This window comes from Rattus norvegicus, chromosome 12 (genome assembly GCF_036323735.1).
Source record: "Rattus norvegicus strain BN/NHsdMcwi chromosome 12, GRCr8, whole genome shotgun sequence".
Taxonomy (NCBI): domain Eukaryota; kingdom Metazoa; phylum Chordata; class Mammalia; order Rodentia; family Muridae; genus Rattus; species Rattus norvegicus.
This window is the reverse complement of record NC_086030.1, coordinates 13,568,113-13,591,351: the sequence shown is the minus strand read 5'-3', so window position 1 is coordinate 13,591,351 and position 23,239 is coordinate 13,568,113. Positions and strand designations below refer to the sequence as shown.

The 23,239-nt window shown below is 46.6% G+C and overlaps 1 long non-coding RNA gene across 1 annotated transcript; it reads left to right on the top strand.

Moving 5' to 3' along the window:
* The first annotated feature begins 1,368 nt into the window (after window positions 1-1,368).
* On the top strand, window positions 1,369-17,138 carry LOC134481154 (uncharacterized). Its single transcript, XR_010056463.1, has 2 exons — window positions 1,369-1,646; window positions 16,735-17,138. It is a non-coding gene; the product is annotated as an uncharacterized LOC134481154 (long non-coding RNA).
* The last annotated feature ends 6,101 nt before the right edge of the window (window positions 17,139-23,239 follow it).

Sequence of the window (23,239 nt, the reverse complement as noted above, 5' to 3'; positions counted from 1 at the left end):
AAACCAGTTACTTAGTATTTCAATTGGCTGGCAGAAGCCAGGAGAGGGCATGGAATCCCTCAGAACTGGAGTTATGGGCGGCTGTGATTCACTGTGTGGGTGTGGGTGTGGATGCTGGGAACTGAGCTTGGCTCCTCCCCAAGAGCAGCCAGTGCTCCCAACTGCTGAGCTGTCTGTCTCTCCCTTGTATACTAATTTAAAAGAAGGCAGGAAAACATTTTTATTATTTTGCAACCATAAAAACGTAAAGTTGCACAGTATGATGGTCACACCTTTAACCCAACCTGAAGAGGCAGAGGCAGGTGGATCTCTGTGAGTTTGTGGCTAGCCTGGTCTACATGGGAAGTTCCAGGCCAGCCAGAGTTACATGATGGGGCTCTGTGTTAAAACAAATTAACAACTAAAAATTATTTGACCATCAAAAAATACTCAAGGGGCTGGAGAGATGGCTCGAAGTTTCAAAGCACTGGCTGTTCTTGCAGAGGACTGGATCCGGTTCCCAGCACCCACATGGCGGTTCAAACCATCTGTAACTCCAGTTCCAGGAGATCCGGTGTTCTCCGGTGTCAGGCATACACACGGATATACACATATGCATATACACATACGCAGCCAAAGCACTTGTAGGCATAAAATAACGTGAATGGATCTTAGAAATTTCAAATCAAATAATCTGATAAAACACGAAGAGAGCAAAGAGCAAACCGAGGTGTGTGATAAATAATATAATAAGGGGCTGGGGATTTAGCTCAGCGGTAGAGCGCTTGCCTAGGAAGCGCAAGGCCCTGGGTTCGGTCCCCAGCTCCGAAAAAAAGAACCAAAAAAAAAAAAAATAATAATATAATAAAAGTGAGAGGCCTAAGCCGGGTGGTGGCGGAACACACCCTGTCTTTAATCCCAGCACTTGGGAGGCAGAGGCAGACAGATCTTTGTGAGTTCCAGGCCAGCCTGGTCTACGGGGTTCCGGGACAGTCAGGGCGACACAGAGAAACCCTGTCTCAAAAAAAAAAAAAAAAAAAAAAAAAAAAAAAAAAAAAAAAAAAAAAAAAAAACCAAAACCAAAAACAAAAAACAAAAACAAAAACAAAACAAAACAAAACAAAAAAACAACAAAACGAACCAAAAAGCCTAAATCCAACATAATTACAGTAACTATTAATCGCCCAAACATCCAAATTTTAAAAATAGCTTTGGACAAAATGGACTGAAAAAGCAAGAGTGTCCTGCACGCTGCATGCAACTGGCCCCTTCTCCTTTTAAAGCAAAGCCGTGCTGTGTGGTTCAGGTTGTCCTTGAACTCGTGTCCTTCCTGCCTCTGCCTCCCTGATGGAAGTGCCGGGATTGTGAGTGTGTACCGCCGTGCCCGACCCTCGTGCTTTCAGTATAGAGGTACAAACAGGTCAAAACTACAAGCCTCAGGAGCCAAAGGGGGCCTGTTTCGGTTCGAAGCAAAACGATTTCTAAGGAAAACTGTTAGCAGAATGAAAAGGAACCGTTGTCCACGGCCAGGGGAAAGCTCGTGAAGGAAGCGGCAGCTGGGACACGCAAGTGCGGCGTGCAACAGTGTCCGCTGCCCGCATGCCGTAACCAGGACTGTCGATCATACGGGCCTGTTTTATTCAAGGGAAGGAAAAGAGCTACATCAGGTACCTGGAAGGCAGGGGTGAAAGGGGTCAAACAACCTGGTGACCCTTTGCTGTTCTAGTAGGAGTTAGCCTCCATCTGTACACCCCCAATATCCTGGGCCTTGTTCAGCCCCTTATCCTGAGCTGTGTCTCAGTGAATGGAGCCCGTCCTTAGGAGAGAGTCCCACGTACTTCCGGTCCTCCATCAATACAACCATCCGTTTGCCGTTCCAAGTCCTTCCTCCCTAGGCCCCAGCCCTGACTGCTTATCAGACAATAGAACTCATTCTTTTTTTTTTTTTTCTTTTTTCTTTTTTTCGGAGCTGGGGACCGAACCCAGGGCCTTGCACTTGCTAGGCAAGCGCTCTACCACTGAGCTAAATCCCCAGCCCCAGAACTCATTCTTAAAGGTCACCGGTGCTTTGCTCCTTTGCGAGGGAGTTTAGCTGTATCTGGGCCTAAAGCTTCGTTGTGGCAATTGTCACGTGGTGACGTTTCCCACAATTTTACTATGCTTAAATATGTAAGAAGAATAAACCACAAAGACAGACTCCGGAAGTTTTTGACCCAGTGCCTGCAAAAGATGGAGCTGATTTCAACTCACGAGGACCATCTGCTCGCGGGCAATGAGGTTTGTGGGATCCCTGTCAGCTGCTGAACCAAGTACCAGAGGAAAAACATTCAAGAAGGGAAGATTTCCTTTGTTTGTTTGTCTGTTTGGTTGGTTGGTTTTTGACTAGCTACTTCAGAGAGTCGTGTTCATGGCTGCTTGGCTCCGCCCCATACAGCAGAAGGGAATGGGGAAAGAGATTCTATACCTCATGGTGGCCAGAAAGATGGGTGAAAGGATGGGGTATGGCTTCCAATAGCACAGACGTCCAGAATGTACTTCCTTTAATTAAGACCCACTGACATTTCCAGAACTTCCCAAAATAGCAGCCTACCTGGGAACAAACTTTCAACCTGCAAGACTTTGATCTCTCTTTATCTGTGATGGCTACTCTTAGATGTCAATGTGACTGGATGTGGAATCAACTAGAAAGAAAGCCTCAGGGCCTCCTGTGAGATTTTCTTGATCAGATTATTCCAAGCTGGAAGATCCACGCTGAATCTGGATGGTAAAATACCAACAGATAGCCCAGATAACAGGAAGAGGGAAGAAGGAGGCTTTTTGCCTGCTTACAAGCAATCACTCTTGCTGACAAATCCATCTACCTGTGGCTGCACTGTTGCATTCCCTCACTGATGTTAGAATCACCTTCTTCAGACTTCCAACACAGACTGAAGCTATTCAGGAATCCTCTGGGCTGAGACTGGGATGTGGAGACAGCTAATCTCCTGGACCGATTCCCAGCCATGGCTGGACTCACCAGACTATATAATTTAAGCCAATCTAACAAATCCCCATTTAATTTATGTTCATTCGACTATGCCTCAAGATCTCCATGCTGAGATCCAGGTCAGAAACATGTGTCTCCTAGCCTCGAGATCTGTATCACAGGAACTGTGGTGGCTTGGATATGCCTTGCCCAGGGATTGGCACTATTAGGAGGTGTGGCCTTGTTGGAGTGGGTGTGGCCTTGTTGGAGTGGGTGTGGCCTTGTTGGAGTAGCTGTGGCCTTGTTGGAGTAGGTGTGGCCTTGTTGGAGTAGCTGTGGCCTTGTTGGAGTAGCTGTGGCCTTGTTGGAGTAGGTGTGGCCTTGTTGGAGTAGCTGTGGCCTTGTTGGAGTAGCTGTGGCCTGTTGGAGTAGCTGTGGCCTTGTTGGAGTAGGTGTGGCCTTGTTGGAGTAGCTGTGGCCTTGTTGGAGTAGCTGTGGCCTTGTTAGAGTGACTGTGTCACTGTGGGCATGGGCTTTAAGACCCTATCCTAGCTGCCTGGAAGTCAGTCTTCTGCTAGCAGCCTCCAGAGGAAGATGTAGACCTCTCAGCTCCTCCTGCCCCATGCCTGCCTGGATGCTGCCATGCTCCTGACGTGATGATGATGGACTGAATCCCTGAAGCTGTAAGCCAGCCCCAGCTAAATGTTATCCCTAAAAGAGTTCCCTTGGTCATGGTGCCTGTTCACAGCAGTGGAAACCCTAACTAGGACAGGATCCTACCGTAAATATTATCAGAGAGGCTTTACACAAAAACTATTGGAAACTGACGCAGAGACTCACATCCAAACACTGAGTGAATCTTGGGGAATCCTGTGGTCAAGGACACTACAAGAAAACCAACATCGTCAACTCACCTGGGCCCATGGGGGCTAATGGAGACTGATCTGCTAACCAGGAAGCGTGAATGCAATGGGCCCAGGCCTTGTGCATGTATGGAACAGTTGTGCAGCTGTCTATTCATGTGGGACTCCCAAAGCAGGAGCAAGGGCTGTCTCTGACAACACTGCCTGCCTTCGGACCCCATTCCCCTCAATAGGCCACCTTGTCTATCTTCTGGGAAAGAGAATGGGCCCAGTCTTGCTGTGGCTTCTTATGCTGGCACTGGTTGATATCTGCGGGAGGTTTCTCCTTTTCTGGGAAGGAGGGAAGGAAGGGTGGCAGGGGTAAGGGAAAACAAGAGGGAAGGAGTAAGAGGAGAGGAGGGAGGGGAAGCTGAGTTCAGGATGTGAAGTGAATGGATAACTTAGTCAACAAAAGTAAAAATAATAATAATAAAATGCTGGCATCTAGGATCTGTATATAATGTCCAAACTCTGGGTTTTCAACTTAAACGTTTTCAAAAACTAAAGTGTGTGTGTGTGTGTGTGTGTGTGTGTGTATTTATTCTTTCAGTTCAGTTCCAGTGGGCCAGAGAACCCCAACTAACACAGTAACCGTAAGAGCAACCGTTGTGACATAAGCAATGAACGCCATGATGTCACACCACGCGATCGATCTCACATGGGAGGTTTGGTGGGGAAGGGGTGTACAGAGGCTGCCTCCGGGTGAGAGTAGAGGGAAGAAGAGAGTGAAGAGAGGAGGGGCTGGCCTTTTATGAGGGGATGTAGCACATGTTCGGAGGGAGGATATGCGACTAGTGGTAACAGAAGCTACTGATGATGGATCCTTCTGTGTGGTCCCTGGGGCAGGCAGTGTGGAGAGGCCTGACTACTGACGGTAACTAGTAAGACAGTCTTAAAATACAAGGAGCGAAACACGGGCAAAATAAAAGGGAGAAGTAGATAACGCTAAGTGATGTCAGTGATTAATATAACAATTAGACCAAAAAAGACTCAGGGATGATGTAGAACCTTTGAACGCTGTCAATCAATCACTGTCGTGGTAACTACAGTATATGTATCAGTTACTTTGTTGCAGCTGTGTTTCCTGTAGAAAGAAGAGTTCCAGAGGGAACGGTATCCTCATGACAGGGAGGTGCGGCAGGCATGGCAGCCAGAACTGGAAGCTGAGAGCTTACATCTCAGACAGAAGCAGAAAAAAAATGCACACCGGAAGTAGGGAAAGGTTATATAACCACAAAGGTGACCCCCACTCCCTGAGATGTACTTCCTCAAAGCCACACCTCCTAAACCTCCCCAAACAGCACCACTGACTGGAGACCAAGTGTTCAAATGTCTGAGTCTACAGGGGTCCTTCCTCATTCAAACCATCACAGCGGACTCCAGCTAGCAGCTACAGAATGAACACTCTCCCCATTCATATCATATACTCAGCAGCTGGCAAATTCGGGCTGTTCAAACGAGGCTGAACTTGTGTAACATTTGTTCTTTGACACAAGATTAGACTAGGAATCGGTAACAGCGTGGTTTGTAACCACAAGGACTCAACTCTGTTCACAGCAGCTTTGTTCATAATAGCCAGAAACTGGAAACAACCCAGATGTCCCTCAACCAAAAGATAGGTTTAAAAAAAAAAGTGGTACACTGGCAAAATGGAGTATTACTCGGATATTAAAAACAAGGACACCGTGAAATTTGCCAGCAAATGGATGAAACATCCTGAGTGAGGTGACCCAGACCCAGCAAGCCAAACATGACTGGTACCTAGCCCAATTGTCATCAGAGAGGCTTCACCCAGCAACTGATGGAAACAGATGCAGAGACCCACAGCCAAACACCAGACAGAGCTTGAGGAATCCTTCAGAAAAGGGGGCAGTTAGAGTCAGAGCAGTCAAGGACACCACAAGAAAATCTAGAGTCCTATAGAGGCTACAGAGACTGAACCACCAGCCAGGGAACCTGACCCAGGCCCTCTGCACATGTCACAGTTGTGCAGTTAGACTCCCTTGTGGGACTCCTAACAGTGGGAGCAGGAGCTGTCTCTGACTCTGTGACTGCCTCTGGGACGGGCTGCCTCACCAGCCTTCCTAGGAAAGGAGGTGACTAGTCTTACTTGATACACCATGGCTGGTTGAGATCCACTGGAGGCCTGCCCTCTTCTGAAGAGAAATGAGGGAGTGGAGGGGCAGAGAGAATGGAGGAGAAACTGTAATTTGGACATAATTTTTTTTAAATATGCCAAACAAAAAATATTCAATTTAGTGTGCAGGGAAATTCCCGATATTCTGATCGATAAACCATACGCTTCTGTACTCCCGATATTCTGATACAATAAACCATATGCTTCTGCATAATCTACACATTAAAGTGCATTCCGTGTGGCAGACAGAGCACCTCGTGTGCAGCATTTGCCAAAAATAATTGGATGCAGACGCCTCTGGAGCGTTTGTTTATTCGTTTTGTTTATTTGGAGGTTCGTGGATGATTGTTTTCTGAGGGTCTTGCACAGCTCTGCCTGGCTTCAGAACTGTATGTACCTGATACAGCCAAGAACCTCTGCTCTTCATGCTTTCGTCTCCTGAGTGCCCTGCTTGTAGGCATGTATCACCCTGGCCGTTTTCAGGCAGTCAAACCCAGGACTTCATGCACGCTAGGCAAGCACTCTACCAACGGGGCCACGCTCCCACCCACAAAAGCTAAGATTTCGTGAGGCTCGCTCTGGAGAACTCATCTAGAATCTCTTCCCAGAATTCGATTGGCCCTCTTTTTGAAGCAGAGTAATATGTTAATGTTCAGTAGATTCCTGTTGGGGGGGGGCGTCTTCCTAGAGCTAATCTCCCTCAGCAATCCTATGTCACAATTGTTGCTTTTACTTGGTCAGAATGCTCCAGCAGGAACATGGTTGGCTTGTGTCCCAGAAATAGCGATTCTCCAAGTAATTTTCAAGCAAATGGACTATTCTGGAACAACGGCTCCTGGCACCGTTGTTTCTTACTTGCAAATTGCCACCACCTTAATAACCAAGCAGAGTTTAACAGCAGAGGGGAGAATACTTCCAAGGTCTCCTCCAGAGAACAGTTGCGTTTCTGAATTACAAGGGATTACATTGCTTGCTTTCTTTCTTCCTAGTACATTCCTTTGAGCTGCCAACCCTCGAAAGAATGGCTTGTTCCTTACTACGGGCAAGCTTGACAGCTGCCTCCAAGAGTTGCCAAGCAAATGAAGTTGGAATTGGAAATTGTTAGCTGAGGGTGTGGGTTGGGATGTGTGTCCCCAAAGCAAAGCTGGGGGTATCGAGAAAGGTCTGGGCGGAGGTGGGCCACTGGTGGGGGAGACAGGATCTGAAGAGCCGCCGTCCCTCACCCAAATCTACCCTCTCCTGGGATGTCTTTGTTTACTCTCTTGTGACTCACATTTCTGGTAAACCCCAGAGGAGATTGCATGCGTCCCAGGGCTGCCTTGTCCTGGCATTTGAAATTGGTCTATTCTCTTGAGTTTGTGCAGAGAACATCCACTAAGTAGAGTTCTTGAGATGAAAATGGATATTCAGTTATGAATCAAGAGCCTAGCCTGTCCTTCAAATTCTAATTCGATTTTCTTTTCTTCTTCTTCTTTTTTTTTTTTTTTTTTTTTTTTTTTTTTTTTTTTTTTGTCCATTAGGATCCTATGGTTAGGAAAACCACGTTTTAGTCTTACATAAAATACTTCAAAACCTTTCAGCGGTGACCCAGGCACTTAACCAGAAGCACGAAGGTAGTTTTCCTGTGTCTGTTATCCTCCAAAGTTTGTGCCAGGAGCTGAAGTCATGTCACAAAAGATTCAGTTTTCAAAAATGAGACTCTGGGCAGGGACGATGGCTCAGAGAGGGTAAGAGTGCTTGTTACAAAAGCATAAGGACCCGAGTTCGAAACCCCAGAACCCATGTGAAGAGTTGGGCAGGGCAGTGTGTGTCCCTGTAATTGTAGCACTGTGAGGGCAGAGAGAGGAGACACTTCTCTGGGGAGTATCATGTAAAGGGAAGCCCTTTCATCAGAGATTTGAAAATGAATACAGTCCCCATTAAAGAATTGTCACAAGCGTGATTCAGGGATTCCAAACAGAAAAACCTCGTGTCTAGACACTAAGAAATGTGGAACCTTTATCTGACCACATCAAGCTGTGGCTGCCTCTGCTAGGGTTTAAACTTTGATCAAGAGAATGTCTGTGATTGGCATGAGTGTGAATTGTGTGTCTGGCAGCTCATGGCACCTCCCAGAACAGAACAGTGGCCAGCTGGGACAGCCATCATTCATGTGATGTGAATTCCATGCCAGCAAACTGCACGCCTCGAAATCCTAATCAAACACACTGCTTCTCCAAATGGAAACACCCCTCTGCTCCAGCCCACGGCCCAAAGTTCCAGCCCACACCGTGACTTCCCGCTCCATCGCCCTCTGGTGGTACATTCTCCCTATGCTGCTCTAAAGGGTGAATTCATTGACCACCCACCCATACCTTCCTGGCTAATCAGAGCTTCATATACTTCAGAACCTTTCCAGATGCACTTTCGAATGGAGGCATTTGATGGCACTGTCAGGATGCCCTACTGCCTACGTCCTAGGGTTGCAACTACTTTGCCCAAGCAGGGCATCTGTCTTTGCTGTGGTTCCTTAGGATTCAATGCAGAATTCCCCTGAGGGCCGGTGCTCATTTGCTGTTGTAGATGGTGCCTAGCAGAGCGTGGAGCTCCATGCCCCTCACTTCTGAGGATCGATCTGCCCTAACTCACAGTGTTAGCATTTTATCTAAGCTCCACCCCACAGTTACCTGGCAACAGCCCGGTGTGCCTGACTCACTATAAAGGGGGCTGTTTGTCCCCCTCCTTGCTCTCTTGCTCTCTTGCCTTCCTGCTCCTGCTCTGTCCTCTTGATCCTTCCCCCACACCTCTCTCCATGATCTTATGGCCGGCCTCTACTTCTCTCCTCCTCTACTCTCTCTCTCTCTCTCTCTCTCTCTCTCTCTCTCTCTCTCTCTCTCTCTCTCTCTGCCTTTCTCTGCCTCTGCTACCCTCCTGACTCCCCTTCTCATGCCCTGAATAAACTCTATTTTATGGCTGTTCCTCAGGGGGAAGAGTTGGCTCAGCATGGGCCCGCAGAGCCACCCCTTCCCCCATACCCGACCACACCTCTATAGAACATACCCTCTCTATCTTTTTATAAAGACATCACATAGGATCTGCTGGCATGGCCCAGCCTAGTTTAAATGGACTTCCTACAGGCCTGAAAGTAAGACTATTTTATATCATCTCCCCTTCTCTAATTTCACCTTAAAGTGCTGTTTTAAAAAAGGAATAGTCTTGGTATCTCACAAAGGAACACATGACCAAAGCAACAATAACTGGACAAGGTGATTTCTTTTTGTAAAAGGGCTATGTACACAGATGGCCAAGATGGCCTCTACAGTTTATCCATGACATGGTGGTGAGTGTCAACCCATTGGCTGGTTAGTTTTGACTTCGTAATCCGATATGATTGGATAGTCAGTGCAAAGGGGAAAGGAAGATTCAGGAAATACAGGCTAACCCCCTCCAGTAGGAAAAACATGTTTCTCGCTGTGTTTCTCACCCTCATTTCGTATTCACCTTTGTGATAGACTTAAGATTCTCAACACAAACACAGCACCCTACCTAGTGCAATCTTCAAGTGCACCCTGCCTCAGTGTGGGGGCCTCTCTTCTGTGTTTGCTGTCCCTGCACACGGTAGTCACATAGTAGCATGCTTTAAGGTTAGACTCCATTCAGGATGCAGGAACCTTAGAGAAAGATTCACCTGTCTTAAAGCTTCTCAGCTTGGGGAAGAATACTGACTCCTCAGAATTTCCATCTACTCTAGTCTCCCAGGATGAAAGCAGGACCTGAGAGATTTTGTAACCCTGGGTCAAAGAAAGGGTTGGGTAGAGGTGAAGGAGTGGGGATTGTCTGAGGGAAGCCAGGGGCTCACAGAAGCCCATTCAATGTTGCCCTGAATGAACGGATAGGTCCTAGCAAATCCTTCCTGATATAGTAGAGAAACCTCAGATAGCAGCAGAAGTGGGCGCTAGGACCCAGATGGCAGGATGCTTCGGGTTGCAACCCACTTTCTCCAAGTTCAGAGCAGTCCTGGGCTTTCCAAGCAAAAAGATGTCAACTGGCTTTGAACCAAATTCAATCTTCACTCAGCCTGCCTGCCTGTCCTTTCTAAGCGAGTTGCTCTGCATGACTCCAGATGGATAATTTATTACAGTGTCCTGGACAGATCGGCTTATAATTGGGTACTGTTAAAGAACAAGGAAATCACAGCTTATTCCCCAGCAAACATCTGGGGTTTTGTGGTCCAGTTCTCGGGCTGGTTTATAGACCTCAGTGCACAACGGGAGTGGATGTTTCCTCCCTGATAGTGGCGATACCAGCCTCAGAGCCCTGAAACCACAAAATCAACTGGTCCCCGAAGCCCCTTTGTCGTTCGCTTTTATTGCTCGTAAAAAATTCATGGATAGGGCCCGTGCTCATTGATATGTTTGTGCAGCTGCATCTGATTACAGACCTTGCTCATACCCATCTTTTTAATTAAGTGTATGTGTGCGGGGGGGGGGGGGGAGCTGGAGTTACAGGCAGCTGTGAGCTGCCCAGCATGGGTGCTGGGACCCGAACTCAGGTCCTCTGGGAGCACGGTATGCTTTGTTAACTGCTGAGCTATTTCTCCAGCCCACCGCTCTCCCATTTGAGACAGAAGAGTGAAGCGAGTTGATGTACAAAAACATACAAGTGCTTTTGATTGTGAAGCCTGATTTTCTGCCTTCTCTTTCAGGCAGGCTGCCCTCGACTCTATAATTTGCATATTCACTCAATTCCTCCTCATTTACAATCCCAAAATAGCCATTTTGCCTTGACTGATATTTGCTCCAAGAGGAGCCAGGAAAAAAATTATTTAATGGGGAGAAAAGACTATTGACCAACCAACCCTGCCTGGAGAGAAAGTCAAAAGATTTTGTAAAACCTCCATTTTAGTCTCAGGACAGCAGTAGATTAGCAAGGCTTTAATCACAGGGAGGAAGAAATAAAAAACATAATTAAAACACCAAGAGATTGGGTACATCTACAGAACAAGGAAATCACAAAATAATAAATAATGAGTTGGGTTTTTTTTTTAATCTTAAGAAATCCAGAAAAGCTATGTCACCCATTTCTGAGGACTGAAGAAAGAAATAGAATTTCATGACTTGAAGTTTTCTACACAAAACCTTGGCTGACTTCCATTTAATACATTGATTTGAAAAGATTGCTTTAGTGACCTATTAATTTTCTTTTCCTGGATGAAAGCAAGACATGAAAGGACTGGAGAAAAGGATAGCGAAGAAGCAAAACAGAGAGCAGGGTTGGCTGGGATTGTACTGTTGGGTGACATCATTCCTGGGGATATGGGAGCAAACATCAATTCACTCCACATGAGGAACCAGTGACAGACCAAAGTACAAAAAGTGAACCAGTGAATTTGTCAGGGTTACTTACAGAAATCTGTGTGAGGAGTTGCTTACAGGAGCAGAAATAACCAAAAGGCAAGTGCATCAACAAATCCCATCCCAGCATGGGCGACAGTTCACAAAAGCTGAAAACATGGAGCTCATTTTTCAGCCTGTATAGTGTAGTGCAGTAGCTCAACAGGTTAGAAAGTGTCCTTTCCAGGCAGCTTAGTTGGTCAAGGTCTCCTCCAGGAACCTAGTTTGGTCTAAGAATCTTCTAGGAAGCTCAGCTAGTCTCTGCCTCTTCCAGGCAGTTTGGCTAGTCTGAGTCTCCTCCTGGCTGCTGAGCTGATCTGAAAATATATCTCAGTAGTCCTTGTTGCTTATATACACTTAGGGAAGGAGGGACCTAATGAATCTGGTAAGTTTCAGGAACTTCCTAACACTTCTGAGTTGTGTCCTTTCCTGAGCACCCATCCTGCAGGAGTTTCCCTGAGGATGCAATATTTTACCTCTCTTTAGAATGTCTTAGGAGCTGAAAGGGTCTATCTGGGAGGAAGTTGCTACAACCACTGTGTCTGTGTGATTGGGTGAGACACCTGTTTTGAATTATTTTCTAGTATATCAAAAAGTAATCTGAAGGGTATCTACCTTATACATGGATCTTGGTACACTCAGCATAGGGATTGACTTCCAGAAATGGTCTTTGTTATGACACTGTGACCACAATAAAGACTTATTGAAAGGTGAATTCCTTGAGTATAGGCATATGTGTGTCATAAACAATGGACTAAGAACACTGTTGTCAGGTGATCTTTGTGTTTGACTGTGTTTGCACAAGACAAGATAGTTATCCTGTTGCTAGGCAATGTAATCTTATGGTACCCCCACCATATACACTGCCCACCATTGACCAAACATCCTACTGCACTGTAGGACAATATAATAGAAATCTAAAGCAACAACATAGATTTGCAGGAAGTCCACCTCATGGCTGAAAATGATATTTAGAAAGAGGAAGTGACCAGGGCCATACTATCTCCCTTGAGATCATCACCCCAGTGACCCACAGCTAGGCTCCATCTCTTGACAACTCTGTCACCTCCCAATAGCAACCACTCTGCAGTCCAAGCCTTTGATGCAGAGCAGAGATGACAGATGGGTTCAGAAGCCTTGTGAGTACTTACAGTCAGTGATGGCACCTGGACCAGCTGTGGGGAGGAAGACCAACTTAATTTGGGATGAATAAAGGTTTATATAATTGTGCAGACAGGGGTCAGAATATCCAGGATGGGCAAAGGTCATTGGCTGAAGGCCTAAAGTATCAAAATTCTCATTAGCATAGAGAGGCGTTCCAGGAATCTCAGGTGCTAGCTGAACAGGTTCTTATCAGGAGTAAGGAAGTTGAACTTGTCATCTTAACCAAGGATACATGACATTCTGTAGGTAATGGTGTGTGTGTGTGTGTGTGTGTGTGTGTGTGTGTGTGTGTGTGTGTGTGTGTGTGTGTGGTGGGGGTGGCGTTGAACTCCCTAGACAAGAGAAGCTTGCCAGTGAAGCGGATCCTCCATATTGACCCAAACTCAGAAGGTTACTCATGGTAGACTTCGAACTTAATTAGCAGAGCAACATCTCTGCCTGTTTTATTTTTTTAATGGAGAAACGTCACTAAAGTACTCAGCCTCTATATTGGGGACAGCTCGGGTGGCTTGGTACTGAATCAGAGCCCGATTAGCAGTGATGTTTGCAATGCTACTATCTGCTGTTTTAAAATTGGATGAGGCAGGGTATAAGCATCAAAATAAAATACCACATTGGTAGGAGCCAGGAAGACAAGGGATTATTGAACCAACTTAAATGCTCGGTGAATTGAAATCTCGAGAGCAAGTCTATATGAAATTTTTTAAGAGGATAAACATTGGTCTCAAACAACATTTGATTCATTTGCATAGATATAACATTTTTCCTCAATACCATACAAGTCCTCTCAAGTTTAGCAGTCATTTGGCTCTGACGAGAGAGTTTATCTGTCAGTGTCATCTGTGGATGTCCATGTCGTTACCTGCTTGTCTCAAAAGTCTCCACTCAGACGGTGTGTCTGGCAAAGGCAGCTTCGTGGCCCCAGCAGGTGCCAGGGAGATGGAGAGTCCTATTCCTTCCAGCAAAGGAAGGAATATCTCTCAGTCTCCATCTAGCTTGTAGCAGCACTGCTGCCTTCCCCTCCTCACAGAGACAGACCTGTATAATAATCATGTCAGTGTGCAAAACCCTGGCAGGGAGCATCTACTCAGCGATACACATACATTAGGTGCCATCTATTGAAATAAAGAGTAATAAATCCCATTGGTGGGCTCAATATCCACCCACCTCAACGGTTTATGTTCCCAAAAGACACACACACACATACACACACATACACACACACATACACACACATACACACATACACACATAAACACACATACATACACACATACATACACACACATATACACACACATACACACACACATACACACACACATACACACATACATACACACACATATACACACACATACACACACATACACATATACACACACATACACACACATACACACATACACACACATACACACACACACACACACACACATCCTTTGTGTTTTAATAGGCCTTAAACAGCACACTAGCTGAACCACTGTGTAACTTCCATGCCATTAACCTCTACCTCCTGCTGATAATCCTGAGCTATTACCTATTAATTTTATGTTCTATCTTGGCTGCCCTAGACCCAGTTAGGTGCCCTCTAGCCCTCATAGCCACATAGTGGCCATGCCTCTCTGTCCTGTACTCTTCTCAGGCACGGCGTCTCTCCTCTCCTCCACACTTGGCCTCAAATGGCCTCTCTAGTCCCACTTACTCCTCTCACCACCCACCATGTTCAAACCTGACCTTCAGGCTGTTTTACAAGATATCTCTCTCTCTCTCTCTCTCTCTCTCTCTCTCTCTCTCTCTCTCTCTCTCTCTCTCTCTCTCTGTGATTTATGATTCTGGCTTTGAGCCTGTAAGTCCTTCACTCACTGACTGGAATCCTGATTTGCCCGGACTCATTCATGTCTTTGAAATTCTCTCCGATCATCCCCAATGTAATTGCTTGGCTATTTTAGGCAAGGAAAATTATATCATTTGCTTCCTGGACATTGGTAATCTCCCGTTGACCCCTGCTCCTCAGCTATTCAGTGTGCAAAACCTTGAATTTGGGGAATTGGGGGGGAGCACATGAGCATCAGGTCCTCCAACCCCAGAGACGAACATCCATTTTTTTTTTTTTTGCCAGAGACGCATGTGCACTTTCGCTAAAGATACTTTGTAGCAATGTTGAGCATTGGCACAGACCATGTATCCGCTCGTGTGGAATGAAGGATTCAGAGTAAATGGTCCAAGGCTTGACCAGCTTCAGGCTTCTCCTGCTGTTGGGCTACGTGATGCCCCTGCACCACAACTAGTGGTGGCCAAGTTACACAGTGTCAGTCCACTAGTTCTATAAATAAACAGGTCTTCTGTCCTCAACATGCATACCAAATCCACAAGTCTTCTCCTAAGTAGATCCTTCATCACCTCCATGCTGCCTGGAGAGGGAGTCTGCCACCGAGCTTTAATACGGTGTCTGTCCTGAGGGCAGGATGCAGGAAAAAGGACAAATTCCATTCCCTGGCAGCACCCTGTATCTCGGTTTTTAGTAAACACTTTAGTGTTTTAGTTTTTAGTAAGCACTTTTCAATCATAACAAACATATTTAATGTACTCCCTCCAAGTCTGAGGGAAGAGGCAGAGATGGTAGATTACCACTGGGCAGTGTCCTCTGTACACAGCAGGGCAGCTGCACTTATGAACTCACTGTGGTCCTGACAGCATGTGTATGACCTGTGCGAGCCCAAGCTAGACGTGTGCAAGCCCAAGCTAAACCAAAGCCCAGCACAGAGAGGGGAGTTGGGCATTAAATCTCACATCTAACCAAGGTGCTATTGGTGCTAAGAGTATATAGCCCCTGGTGAGTTGGTAACGCTCCAATGGAATATTATACATCCAAGAATATATGGGGAACGTAGGTGGTTTTGAAGCATGAGAGAGAGGGAGGAGGGGTGTGAGAGGGAGGGAGGAAGAGAGAGAGAGAGAGAGAGAGAGAGAGAGAGAGAGAGAGAGAGGACATGTTTGATGAGTAGGGAAGGGAGGGGTGCATGTGGGAAGAGTTGGGGGAGGGGAGTGAATAGGATCAAAAGACATCGAATAAGACTCTCAAAGAACTAATAAAATATATAACACATGCTTTTAGAGATAGAGACATAATCACAGTCAAGCTCATATCACGCCATAGTTCTTTATAGGCTAAAACCCAGCTTTACAGGCTGGAGAGATGGCTCAGTGGTTTAAGAACACTGACTACTCTTCCAGAGGTCCTGAGTTCAAAGCCCAGCAACCACATGGTGGCTCACAACCATCCATAATGAGATCTGATGTCCTCTTCTGGTGTGTCTGAACCAGCTACAGTATACTTATATATAGTAAATAAATAAATCTTAAAAAAAAAAAACCCTGCTTTATGAGCCCAGGGTAGTGGTTTTGAGTCCATGGAGCGCAGAAACGAAAGCTGAGATTCAGAATGGAATTCAGTCTCTTCTCTGTGGCAATCTCCCTCATTCCAGGACCCAGTGATACTCTCAGGCTTTCTGCTTGGCATTCTGTAACCATTGCTTTGGACTAATTAGAATTTGCTTAGCTAGTTCAAATGGCCTGATTTTAGCATTCTGCAATTAAATTTCTTGGGGCAGTGTGATATTTAGCCATAAAAGGAAAATATTCCCTTCCCCATTCTGAGAACTAGTTGAGCAAGGCAAAGAAAGGTAGACTGTATCCACTTAACTCCACAGTCCTCTACACATATGTATGTGTATAGCATGTGTGCTCTGTCATGCCTAGGGAGGCCAGAAGAGGGTAAATAAATAAATTTCCTGGAGCTAGACTTATAGGTGGTTGTGAGTGACCATGTGTGTGCTGGGACTTGAAAATACGTAAGTCGAATTTGGGCTTTCAACCTCCAAAATGATACAGCGGATAAACTTCTTTTCTTTGTTAAATATCTAGCCTCAGGTACTTTGTTATAGCAACAGAAAATGGAGTAAGATTATGATGTTACTGATTGATAAATATCTCTTCCTTGCCTGTTTGTTTCTGTTTCAATAAAGTTACTTTGTACTTTATTACAAAGGGTCCTCCCCATCCGGTGACCAGAAAGTGTTTCTAGAACAGGGACCATCTAGTCCTGGGGCCAGGAGGGGACAGGAAGGGAGTAGGAATCTAGTTCTAGAGACCAGATGTTCTTCCATGTTCCTTCCAGATGTTTTTAGAGAGTTTTCTCTGCTGTTTTCACAGCAGACTCCACATCTGGATGCTGCAAGTGAGGAAGGCAGACCTGCACACCACGTGACAGCATCTGGGCAGACAACCTCGGGGAACTCCATGAAGTACTTATGTAGGGAAGCCATAGCTCATGCAGTTACCACCATACAACAGAGAAGAGTCATCACTGTCACCGGACTGGAGAGAGGGCTCAGTGGTTAAGAGCACTGACTGCTGTTCCAGAGGTCCTGAGTTCAACTCCCAGCACCCACATGGTGGCTTGCAACCACCTGTAACCCCAGTTTCAAGTGTTCTGAAATCCTCTTCCGGCCTCCTTGAGACTGTACTCATGGGCACTTGGCAGGCATATGGTGTGCAGACATAACAGCCATATACATAAAATAAAATATAAATTTAAAGAATAGCCTTCAATAAAATATCAACAGCTCTCTGGGGTTTTTGTTTGTTTGGTTGGTTGGTTGGGTTTTTTGTTTGTTTGTTTGTTTGTTTGTTTGTTTTTTGATAAGCAAGCAACGTGAGCGTGTGCCACAGGCCTATATTGAGCGTCCCCAGTTGGGTGATGTGCCATCCTGGGTGTTTCTTTATAAAAAGGAGAGGAAAAACACTTATACTTAATATTCGCTTCTCAGTTTACTGGCCCGTGAATTAGCCTAGTACTGTCATAGTTATGTTCTGAGGGACTTCATAAAACCCAGTGCCTGGCACATGAAGGAGCCTAGTAAAACTCATGGGTCCTCAGTATCCCAATGCCAGAATGTGTCTCCTCCACATCAGTTCCGGGACCTTGCTTCCCGCCTCCCCTCCCTGGGACCTTGCTTAGTAAGCTGACTCCGCCTCTCAATCTGTGAAGCAGACTTGCCTTGCCCAGGTAATTCCCGGATAACAGTTTCCCCAGGCAGTCTCCCAGGAAGGCAGGCTGCCTGGTTCGGTTCGGCCTGCCGGGCATTTAATCTGAGGCACGTGGGAGCCTCGACTCCCTCCATGAGGTCCTGGTATCCTTCACAGATGCCGGCGCTCACTGCACTGGGCTGCGGAGCTCACACCCTTGCCTCTGCCTTAGTTAGTCCTGCTGGACTCCTGATGCTTTTGTCTGATGTGTGGCTTCTCACTTTTTTTTTTTTCCGGAGCTGGGGACCGAACACTGAGCTAAAATCCCCAACCCGGCTTCTCACTTCTTGCCTCTACTCTCCTTGGCTTCTTAGCAGCCATGAGCTTCCAGACTATCCATTGGCATTTCCTGCTCATACTGCATCCCCACCGGTTCGCATTTTTCTCTAGGCTCCGCCCCACAGTTACCTGGCAACAGCCAGGTGTTCCTGACTCACTATAAAAGGGGCTGCTCCCCCCTCCTCTCCTCCTCTCCCTCTCCCTCTTGTCCTCTCTCTCTCTCTCTCTCTCTCTCTCTCTCTTCCCACTCCCCCTCTCTTCCCATTACCCTCCCCCCTCTCTTCCCATTACCCTCCCCCCCTCTCTCTCCACGTGCTCATGGCCGGCCTCTACTCTTCTACTCTCTCTGTGTCTCTCTGTGTCTCTGTGTCTCTCTCCCTCCTCCGCCCCCCGCCTTTCTCTGTCTCTACTCCCTCAACTCCCCTCCCCATGCCCCCGAATAAACTATTCTATACTATACTACTGTGTGGCTGGTCCCTCAGGGGGAAGGGATGCCTCAGCACGGCCCATAGAAGCACCCCCTCCCCCACTCCTGACTGCATATTCCTTCTCTCTTTATTTTTAATAAAACACAACAACCCCTACCCAGCTACATCTATGCTAGACTTCCTAGGAAGTTGCCCACCCATGTGGTGCAACTTCACGTCTTCATGCCCAATTTGTGCCTTGAGCCTCACTTCAAATCACTGAAAATATTTTTCACTTGCCTTTTTAGGGGTCTGGTTCCTTGCTAACTGCATCTAGGCACTGTGCAGTTGAGCAAGACAGGCCTGTATACACTCCTAGTTGCATCCCAGGACCCAGGCAACCACACCTACCTCACAGGTAAGGTTTCTGAAGGCAAAGTCTTCTCTTCTCTCACATCCCAGGGCTGCTTTGGCCTGCGCCTGCTCCTCAACCACTCTCTAGGCTGCCTGGAAAATGCTAAGCCTCATAACCAAAACTGCTGGACTGAGAATGTAGCCAAGTCTAGCCCAGTGACAGGCACAGAATATGGCCAATGAATATGGATCAAGTAAATGCCTTAAATTTTTGCTGCATGTAATCAATCGTAAGGTTTATCCTGCCTGCCAAGCAGAACAAAAGGCAAATTTTCAACATTTTCTCTGAGAAGTTAGCATTAGATGGCAGCAAAAGTGTTGAGCTGGGATGAGGAACAGGCTTGGATCCTGCCTTTGTCACATTTAAGTTGTGTCATGGATACACTCCTCATTATGCTCAGGCTTTGGTTTTCTTAATGTTTGTCCTAATATATATGTGAGCATTTTGCCCAAGTATATCTGTGAGCACCTGAAAGAGCGTACCCCACAACGGGGAGCCGCGTCTCTCGCTCCGATCGCAGGGTGGGGTGCCCCCAGGAATCACGAGTAGCCATTCTTGATGTAACAGCAAGAGGTAGCTTTTATTAACAAGATCCCTATTAGCGGGATCCCGGGTCGATACGTATCCCACACAGGAGACAGAGGAATCGACCCCAAGCTTCCAAACTCGGGGGTTTATATAGGGGAGGTTAGGGGCATTCGAGAGGGTACACATGATTGGTCAATTCAAATGGTGCACAGTTACTTTCGGCGCAAAATTACATCAGCAAGGTGTACGTGCTCTCTAGCAGCTCGGCAGGCAGGTAGGGTGGCTCATCTCACTCAGGGGGGTGAAGGAAGGGGAGGGGGTGGCTACAGATGGTCAATGTCCTTGGGGCTGATAGCTGGTTTGGCAAGTCCTATCTCTGGCTCTCCCTCAGGCACGTCCGGCCCTGCACATCCGGACTCTGACAATGAGTAACCTTTTTAAAACTCTAGTTCTACACACCAAATGCATGTCTGGTGCCCACTAGGGAGGAGGGTGTTGGATCCCCTGGAACTGGATTTATAGATGGTTGTGAGTCACCATGTGGGTGGTGACGGTCAGACCTGAGTCCTCTGCAAGAGCAGCCAGTACTCTAACCACTGGACCACCTGTCCAGCCCCACGTTTTGGTTTTGTTTCAAATAGGGATGCTGGGTCAGACACTATTTTAAAGTGTCCCCGGCTAGTCAGCGCTAGAATTCTAAGAATGTTGGCAGGAAGTGCTTGTGGTTCCCCAGCTTCCCTTGTGTCTGTCCTACTTCCCATCCTTATAAAGTGAGTGGATTTCACTCCCTACTGAATGCCACCCATCGCTCAATCTCCCATGGACAGGAGGGGTCAGCTGATACCTTTGCTAGTCTGAGGCAGGGGTCCTACTTCCTGAGATGAGAAGCTTGCAGGCTCAGGATGGCCCAGACTGACCCACTTTGGTGGAAGAGATATCTGGGGCTGAGGGCAGTCCTCACTCAGCAGTACTTCCCCCTCTCTGTGCATCCTGGGCTGATTTCTACAGGTCTATAGCCTGTGGGGGAGGAGGAGACAAAGAGAAGTGGCCACGATCCAGCGTGATCCGTCTGTGCATCATGACAATAAATCCTCACATCTTACTGCGTCTCATTCTGGATTACGGACTCCTTGAGAATGAGGACTTTGGTTCAGATGAGCTCTGTGCATATGGAAGGGATCAGTTAGCAAGTACAACCACTGTTATCTCAGCCTTGATCCCCAAAGGAATAAGTAACCAGGGACCTTGGGCTGTCCTGCATGCTACAGAACCTGCAGTCTTACCTACTACAAGGCAAGGCTCTACTCTCTAGACTCCTCCAGTCCATGATACTTGGCCACCAAGAGGAAGATAGCATTAGGGACTAGTTTCCCATGTGTGTCACTGTCCAAGGATCACCAGTGTGTGGAGTTTTGGCCACAACAAGGCAAGGATCAGGAAGGTCATCTAGGAAAATCTAGCAGGCATAAAGTCATACAATATAAAATGGTGTTTTACAAAACCTTATATGGTAAAGACCAATAACATCTTCTCTCTCCTTTCTTGCTAACATTTCTTCTAGCCCATGCAATGGCTACTTGAATGAGCTTAATAGATCCAGACTTTATAACTCCATCACTATCAGCTCCTTGAAACAGGCCAAGCATGGCTTACAAACTGAAAGTTTAATGTTATTCCGTTTTAATTTAGACATTTTTTATATTATGTGTATAAGGGTTTGCCTGCGTGTGTGTGTGTGCCTGGTGCCCTCAGAGGTCATCAGATCCCCTCAGAATCGCAGATGGTTGTGAGCCACCATGTGGGGTGCTGGGAACCAAACCTGGGTCTTCTGCAAGAGCAGCCAGTGCTTTTAACTGCTGAGCCGTGCCTCCAGCCTGATTTAATGAATTTGGTTAAAGGCCACATTTGACACACTAAAACTCTGAATGAAATGTCTCTCTATCCTTACTGCCTCCCCCATGCCCCATAGTCATTTAGAACTGTCCTGTGTGCCAAAGAAAGTTTCAAATGTTACTGTTCCGTCACCTCACCTGGTGTACACCGCTGTGAGGTGAATTCATCTCTAAAGTCGTGTTCTCCTCATCCTTTTTCAAGCCTTATATCCACACCTGCTCTCCTTTGGAACCTTTGTTTTCTTACACCCTAACTTTATGAATCACTCTAGGTGAGTCAGGCCCTCGTGTCACTGCTGCCGCCGCCACCAATGATGATGATGAAGATGATGATGGTGATGATGCTAAGATGCTGTTTCTGATGCTTGCACCCACTGTCTTACAAGTGCTGTGAAGGTTCCAGGCTCTACACCTCTTATTCTGTGACGTTTTCTTCTAAACCAGCTACTACTCAAGACTAATTCTGGATTCTTCTCTCCTAGGACTCCCACCAGTGTCCTGTATACACACCACAGCTCTCTATAGAGTAGCCTGGGCCACTCTCTGCTGTGAATCCCACTGAAGACGAGGTCTGGCTGCTACCTGAGCGCCTCACGCTGCCCTACACTTAGTAAACGTGGGCTGTTAGGATGGCGTGGTGCTGTCTATGGTCCTGAAATAGCGCTCCAGGGCTGAGCACCGACTACCCTGAGTCCAAACCCTCTAGCAGAGAAGAAACCAGGTCATGGTGTGTGTTGTGGTGAAAGAGGAGAACGTCTGATGAGAGAAAATTGGAGCATATCAGCATGGGGAGCCAGAGAGATGGACGGTGAAGGGGAGTGAGGTAGGAGAGACTTCCTAGAATAAATTTCGGGATCCTAACTAACACAACCAGACAAAGACGAGAGCCTCCAAGGGGAGGAATAAGCAGATGCATCAGCTTGAACAAACACATTCTCACAGTGCAGTGCATCTGGGCAGCAGGTGTGGTGGATGTGACATTCACGGGCAGTCTCCGAGTTAATACTGCATCTTGGTGTTTTTTTTTTTTCTCTCTCTGTCTTAAAAATATCAGTTTGCATGCCACCCATAACAAATTGGAACTCTCTTTTGTTTATTCTATTTTATTTATTTATTTTTACTTATTTTATGAGTTCAATGTCGCTGTCTTCAGACACACCAGAAGAGGGCATCAGATCCCATTACAGATGGCTGTGAGCCACCATGTGGTTGCTGGGATTTGAACTCAGGACCTCTGGAAGAGCAGCCAATGTTCTTAACCACTGAGCCATCTCTCCAGGCCAAATTGGAACTCTCTTACGTTTCGTAAACTGGGTTGCTGGCTTCCTGGTGTGGCATGTTGTGTTTCTCTTGCCACTTTGCCATACCAATTTTAGATAGTTCAATGAAAATTTAGTCACTCTCATCTCTGGGATACTAAGTCTCTCATTTTCTCAAACATCTCAGCTTCTTTCTCCCCACTAACTCTGTTTAGATGAAGATTTTGTTTTGTTTTGTTTTGTTTTGTTTTGTTTTGTAGCTGGGGACCGAACCCAGGGCCTTGCGGTTGCTAGGCAAGCGCTCTACCACTGAGCTAAATCCCCAACCCCTTGTTTTGTTTGTTTTTGACGGAATCTCATGTATCCTGCGTTGGCCTTAAACTTTCAATGTATGACCTTGACCATCTGTCCTCAGGCCTCCACCTCCCGGGCGCTGGGTTTACAGGAATATGCTCCCACCAAGCTGAGAGGCTTGACGACATTCTCATTTTTCCAAGAAATTAAGATCAATAAGAAAAGCAGAACATGGTAGTGTTTGCCTGTAATACTCCCAGTACTTGGGAGGTGGAGTGAAGAGAATAGAGTTCAAGGCAAAGATCTTCCTCCTATCTATAGAGGGCAAAGGAAGAGACTAAAGCTAGGTGGACTCCCCACTCCCCCGTCCCCCTTCTTTCCCCTGCATGCCCATTAAAACCACTTCCGCCTCTGTTGTGGACTCCTTCTGCTCTCACTGGTTCAAGGCTTTTGCTCCAGCAACTATGTTCTCTCTGCGTTGTGGTTTTTCTTGGCTCTGGATCATTTCCCAGCTCACAACTGTCCTAGCATTTCTTGTGTTTTAGAAGCCCTCCC